General features: G+C 36.7%; 1 long non-coding RNA gene across 8 annotated transcripts in view; it reads left to right on the top strand.

The window, feature by feature from the left end:
* The first annotated feature begins 5,432 nt into the window (after nt 1–5,432).
* Nucleotides 5,433–6,000, top strand: part of LOC146763489 (uncharacterized) — a 46,039-nt gene continuing 45,471 nt past the window's right edge. For 2 of the 8 annotated variants that reach the window (XR_014952306.1, XR_014952304.1), the window contains exon 1: nt 5,445–5,969. This is a non-coding gene — a long non-coding RNA (uncharacterized LOC146763489). Of the gene's footprint in view, nt 5,970–6,000 lie in introns of all 8 variants that reach the window. The other 6 variants (XR_014952300.1, XR_014952299.1, XR_014952305.1 and 3 more) reach the window with 6 other exon arrangements.

The following is a 6,000-nucleotide window of genomic DNA, read 5'->3' as shown; positions in this document are numbered from 1 at the left end:
TTAGAGTACTTAATTCTGAAACAGGACTGCACCAAAAAGTGTGTTTTTCTAATCTTGAATATCCTCCAAAAGACCATTTTGGCCTAGAGCCATGAAAATGTAATCTGCTTTCATTTCTTTATTTATTAATTTTTAATATTTGCTCATTCATGAAACTCTAATTTTCATATTCTCCAAGGATATGAAACATGAAATACAAGGTGATGTGTTGCCTCAGTAGCAGCACAGAGGTCAGTGTCAGGTTCAGACTTGGGGTACCTGCTTAGATGTTTAGAATCAGGTTGTGAGGATACCACCAATACTCTTAACAACAATAAAGTGTCCTCCTACTAAATACAGTTTCACTGTGTTGAATTCCTATTGTAAGCAGAATAGATGTATTTAAGCAATTGTTAATTTATCAAGCATGGTTTAAGGTTCCTTAAGCTTGAATTTTACTATATAGCAAAGGAGACTGCCTTGCCAAAACTACACTTCCAAGATGTGTGGATTTAGCATGTGCCAACAAACAATTTCAAGCATTACATTTTCAATGCTAACCTTGAAAAGCTAGAAAATTAAAAGCCAAGCAGGAACATAAGAAGCCAAGGGATAAACCAAAAATATTTTAAGCAAGTAGATGTTTATATATTTATAAAATATTTTGTCAAAAGAAAAAAAGTCCCTTCTAAGACTTCAGTATAATCTTGGCAAAAGAAAGACTACTGGTTTTATTTCTATTGCTGCAGCATCTGAGAGGTGTCACTGTTGTGTTAAAAAGAGCACAACTCTAAAACCATTTTTCTTTGGTGAATGTATTTTATCCAGAAGGTTGTGGAAATTTACTGCTAAGCATCACACTGCTAATGAAGAGGACCTAAATCTTTCAGGTGTCCTAATAAAGATTGGCTTTATGGTCCAGAATGCAAAATGCAAGGCTGAGAAAATATATCCCATACAAAGGACGGAAATCCAAACCAGCATCTTGAAAACAAGAAAATAATTTTGTGAGAATAGAGGGGTTGGGTTTTATTGTAAATATTTTACCGAATAATCTTCATCTAAGGAATGTACCTAAATGTCCCAGAAGTTGAAAATACCAATGCTTCTGAGAAAACACACCTAGATAAGACTCAGAGTGATGTGGATTATTACTTACTATTTTGTCTGAAATTTCATTGAAGCATAACAGGAAGATTTATAAAGATTTTGTATAAAATATCAATTAAAGAAAGGGATATATACAGGCACCCAGATAGAAGGCACCCAGATATACAGGAGAATCAGGAGAAAGTACAACAATCCCCTCTTTTTACATGAAGAACAGAAAAAATGACAATATTCTTATAGGTACACAGATGTCTGACTAAATTATTTTATTTTAGTTGTGTACATGGGAAGGAAACTACTGATGATATATAATTTTTAACTACACACAGCTTCCAGTTTTGATTCTGTCTTAGAAAACAGATCAGACCCATGCTGATGCTTCTCTCATAACAGGTAAAAAGGGGCAAGCAGGAGTAGGTCAATATTCACTATGTGAGGGTGCTGGTGGAAAGGGATCTGAATATTTAGAGCAGAGGTAAAACTTGGTATTTTTAAGTATTTTTAAATTCCTGTGATTGCACCATGGGAATGCTAAACGCCTGTGAGGAGGAGCTGCCTCAGGCTGGCAGGCTGACTGGGGGCTGCCTCAGGATCCAGCTACCCAGCAGACACCTTCCCAGACCCAGAGGGCAGGAAGCCTTGTGTGCACAGCGAGTGCCATCCTCATTCTCATGCTCACCACTTCTCCTGCCCCCGTCCCTGTAGGTGCCGGGTATGGGCCCTTTTCTGCACGTGGAGACCTTCCCAATGCAGGAAAGAGCAGGCTCAGGCACATCCGGGTTTAGGCAGCAGCTGTGAGGTTTATTTTGAAGGATACAAGTTTGGGGTTTAGCTCTTTTGTTTTAGGCAATAATGTTCTTTATTAGAGCTGGCCCTGAGCATCTTGCCCAAGGTTGTGGAGCCAGATCTTCTCAGTACCACTTACAACATAGGATGTGACCATGGATATGCAGGGAGGAGTCCATAAACCCCAGAGATCCGCCTCTTTCACCCTCAAGACCCCACCATGCTAATTCTGACTTCTGTTTCTATGGAAATGAAAGAGTTGTGTCCAAACCAGTGCATATATTTTGTATATAAACACAATGTTTATTTTGTACATAAAAATTGTACTTGCACAAGACACGAATCACTGTGTCTGGCCTGCATACATTTACATTATGCAGTAGGACAATTTGCTAGATTTCTGTGAGATAGGACACTAGTAGCTTTACTTACAGATTGATGTAAGTAGCAATCCGGTTTGAAATACCAGAGGATGGATTGTGGGAATGAACATTTATGTGTAGATTGTTCCGGCATGTGCTGGTATTTGGTACTGAATAGAGCTTTTAGTGATGACTGTGGGAAACTTCAAATAATAGCTTTAAGAATTTGCCTGACAATGAGCCTGAATAAAATACCCTGGTATTACAAGATATTTTCTTTTCAAAAGAATCACACATTAATCATATATATTATAATGAGTAGTATCACTTCTTCACTCAAGAATATTCAATTTCTATATATTTCTAACAGTTGAATCTGGGCTCAAATCAAAGCAGGTAAATACTATTTGCAGTTATCATTTTTGATTGCTTTTCAGTTAGAAGTCTTTTACTTCAACTTCTTTGGAATGAATAAGACAAAAATATATATGTGGTTAGGATATATATCTGTTTTGACTGTCACTCAGAATGAAAGGAAGGAAAAAAAAAAAGCAAGTTTTTTTTGGAAGAAAAAAGCCAGCAATTGCAATTCAAATCAATAAAATATTTTTTAGAGTTCAAGCATGGGATTCATTTAATTCAATGATTTCTTTCTAACTACCTTGGAGCTAGTTATCTTAGATCTAGGCATAAAAAGGAAGGAAGACCATGAATAACAGGATAGAAAACAAATCAGAATGTTGCTCAAAATGTTGTTGAAGATTTATTGTCAGATCCTCATGTTAGACCCTCCACTTCATGTCATATAAAAGGGATGAGGCAGCAGAAAGTGTTATGAAGGAATTGCTAAAACTCTGCTTTCATGGGAGGATAATTCCTCTGGTTTAAGAGCCACAGGAAGAAGGAAATTTTTCAGTCTGGAGCAGTTCTTTTAGGCCCTGGAAATGGCAGGTGTATGTACAGCAAAGGATGCAGTTAGAGATGCAGAACTGGGTGACATTTTGTTCCACTGAGTAGTGTGAGGTAAAGAAGGATATCTTTTAGGTCTGGAAAACCTTGTAAATTATGTCTGAGGACTCTTATTGTTTATTTATTGCTCCAAGTCATTGAGTGTGACAGTCTGCACACTTCAGTGACAGATCCATCTGACAATCCTCGTGGAACACGAGGGTTTATGTAACTTAGCAATAGCTAAGTAATAGCTAATCTGGGAGCATCTTAAATGATGATACTTTACAAGCAGATGTTTTTTCTGTTTTCCCATCATGATTATATATTCCAAATCTGTAACAGAAAGTGAGTACTGTTAAAATTTGAGATCTGAGACCCTCCCCCATCCTCAGTGTCTCTCCTCTCTTGAACAGTAGTTGAAGAAGTGGGAGGTGATGCATTAAATCCTGTTAATACTTTTAGTTGGTTTATCCTTTCTGTTTTGACATTGTGTCTTGTATCTGTCAATCTTACAGATGTACATAAAATTGGCTTAAGGAACATATTCAATTGGCATACAACTTTTAACCAATGTTGCTCATAAATCATACACAGAATGTAACAGTTCTAAGTGAAAAAGGCATGGATGTTCATGATTTATGAATTCCATGAAGCCCATAAATTCTTTTGGAAACCTGGCTTGAAATAATGTGGGCATACAGTTTCCACTTATTTTTTTGCTGTTACTTTTACTAAGCTAAGAGCAAATTTTAAAACCTGCTTGACCATGAATAAATCACAACTTGCATCTGTTTATTCATTTTGTTAGAAACTCAACACTGCTAAGCCTGACAGATTTTTTTATCATTGATTATACTGATGAAAATCACAAAATTGCTGTACATAGACAAGATGAAGGGGAAGGTTTACTTTACTAAATTAGCTATGGAAGTATGTATGGAACACAGGAGTGTCTAAGCTAATTAAAGGACACAGGTAATACTTAACTATTAAAAATGAAAAGCTAGTTCATGTCCACTGTTGACATATCAAATATTTTTTTCTAATACAGTGGGTTTAACACTACTGATTTGGTAATTGTAGACCTGGTCATTTAGGATTCTGTTTACTTCATCAGGTCCAAAATAATATGTTTTGTCATTATTTTTAAACTGTTCAGTCATTTTGAAAGTAGAGGCTGATGGTACGTCCTGAGACTTTACTTTAGAAAGAAAGTAACTCTGAGAGCTTTGCAAAATTTTGCCTGCAGACTTTCCATACTTTAAAAACCTTCATGTGCAACTTGGTTAATGCCAATCTATGGTACATATTCTGGCACATTTTTTTTTTTCTTGGTATATATGCACCTATTTCTGTATTCACTTTAGGTAAATTTATTTCTACATACATATTTCATCCTTTATTCTTTAGGAAGATTTCCTGTCCAGTCTGTCTGTATACATGCCTGCTACAAATACAACCAAAAATATATAAGCAAAAGAAAAGGAAAGAGTTAAGATTCTGCACTGCAATACTGTTCATTCTTTTTGCTATTAACATAACAGCAAAAGCTACCAGGTCAGGGTATTTTTTATGTCTATGAGGGTAATCTGTATCTGATCTTTGCTCTTTCCTGAAAGGGTTTGTTTTAAATAACCCCAGTAGGACAAAATCTCACATTCAGAGCCTTCTATTTTAGTTCTACTTCCAAGGGAATTACTGCATTTTTAACCTGCCTCTTGGTCTCTTTCCTAGCGTTAAGCTGGGTGATTACAGAGGAAGAGTGATGAAACACATCAGCTCTGTCTCTTAATCTTCTTATAAACCCTAACAGATTTTGAAGATGAAATCTGGCAAATGTTAATTGTACATACAGAATTCATGCTGGGAAAATCTCCTTCAGGAAAAAAAAATAGAGAAGGGAAAAGAGCTGAGTGCACAGCCGGACTGTTATGTAAGATGTTTATTTCCATCAAGTCTAGCCCAGTGAAGGCTATGCAAAAATAGGCCGAAGCTGCAGAGTTGTGACATCATAACATATCCAGAAAGGTCAAAGAAATCACTGGCACACTGAGAAATACTACTTACAGTAATGGCAATTTTATTCTGTACTTATTTTCTTTTCCCCTACACATTGCAATAGAGCCTGATAGTGTTAAGCAAGACTGGTCTTTTTTTAAAACTTCTGAAGTAACATGTTTGGGATAGTGCATGGTGGCACAGGAACAAGGCTATGAAAATTACTTGTTTTGTTGACAAAACTAAAGCCAAAAAACTATGAAGAGACTGGTAGAGGGTGAAAAGTTACATTTGGCTAAAATCTGATTTTGGAATTTCGTCTTAAAATATGTAAACACCCTCCATACAGCTGATCTGAATGAGTTTTCTTTTCTTGTATGTTGCATATAATAAATACAAATACAGTGGGCATTTTATGTGATCATATATAAGTATCTTGGCTTGAAAAGAGCAGAAGGTACTGTTAAATCATGTTTTATTCCCTTCCCTGTGTGAAACAAGATATTTCAAGAAAGGCAAGTACATGGTGCTGAGAGACCAGTGTCAGCTGCTAAAAGACACAACTACCCTGACAGCGCAGGGAGGCCAGAAGAGCTGCATCAAGTTTCCAGGCTCCAAGCTGCCTCTGCTGAGCAGCCAAAGCCTCCCACATGGCTAAAACATGGCATCTGCACTGTAGAGGTCTGAAGTTAAGTCAAACCTCATCCCAAATATCCTTTTGTACCTCTATCTATTCTGGGACAAGGAGTCAACATGGTTTCTCACATGGACACTTCCAGGCAGGTATGTTGCATAGTGCCTGGCACAATGGAGT

This window comes from Lonchura striata, chromosome 1A, assembly GCF_050655825.1.
Source record: "Lonchura striata isolate lonStrDom1 chromosome 1A, ASM5065582v1, whole genome shotgun sequence".
NCBI classification, from domain to species: Eukaryota; Metazoa; Chordata; class Aves; order Passeriformes; family Estrildidae; genus Lonchura; species Lonchura striata.
The sequence above is the reverse complement of the archived record's forward strand: the minus strand, read 5'-3'. Positions and strand labels throughout refer to the sequence as shown.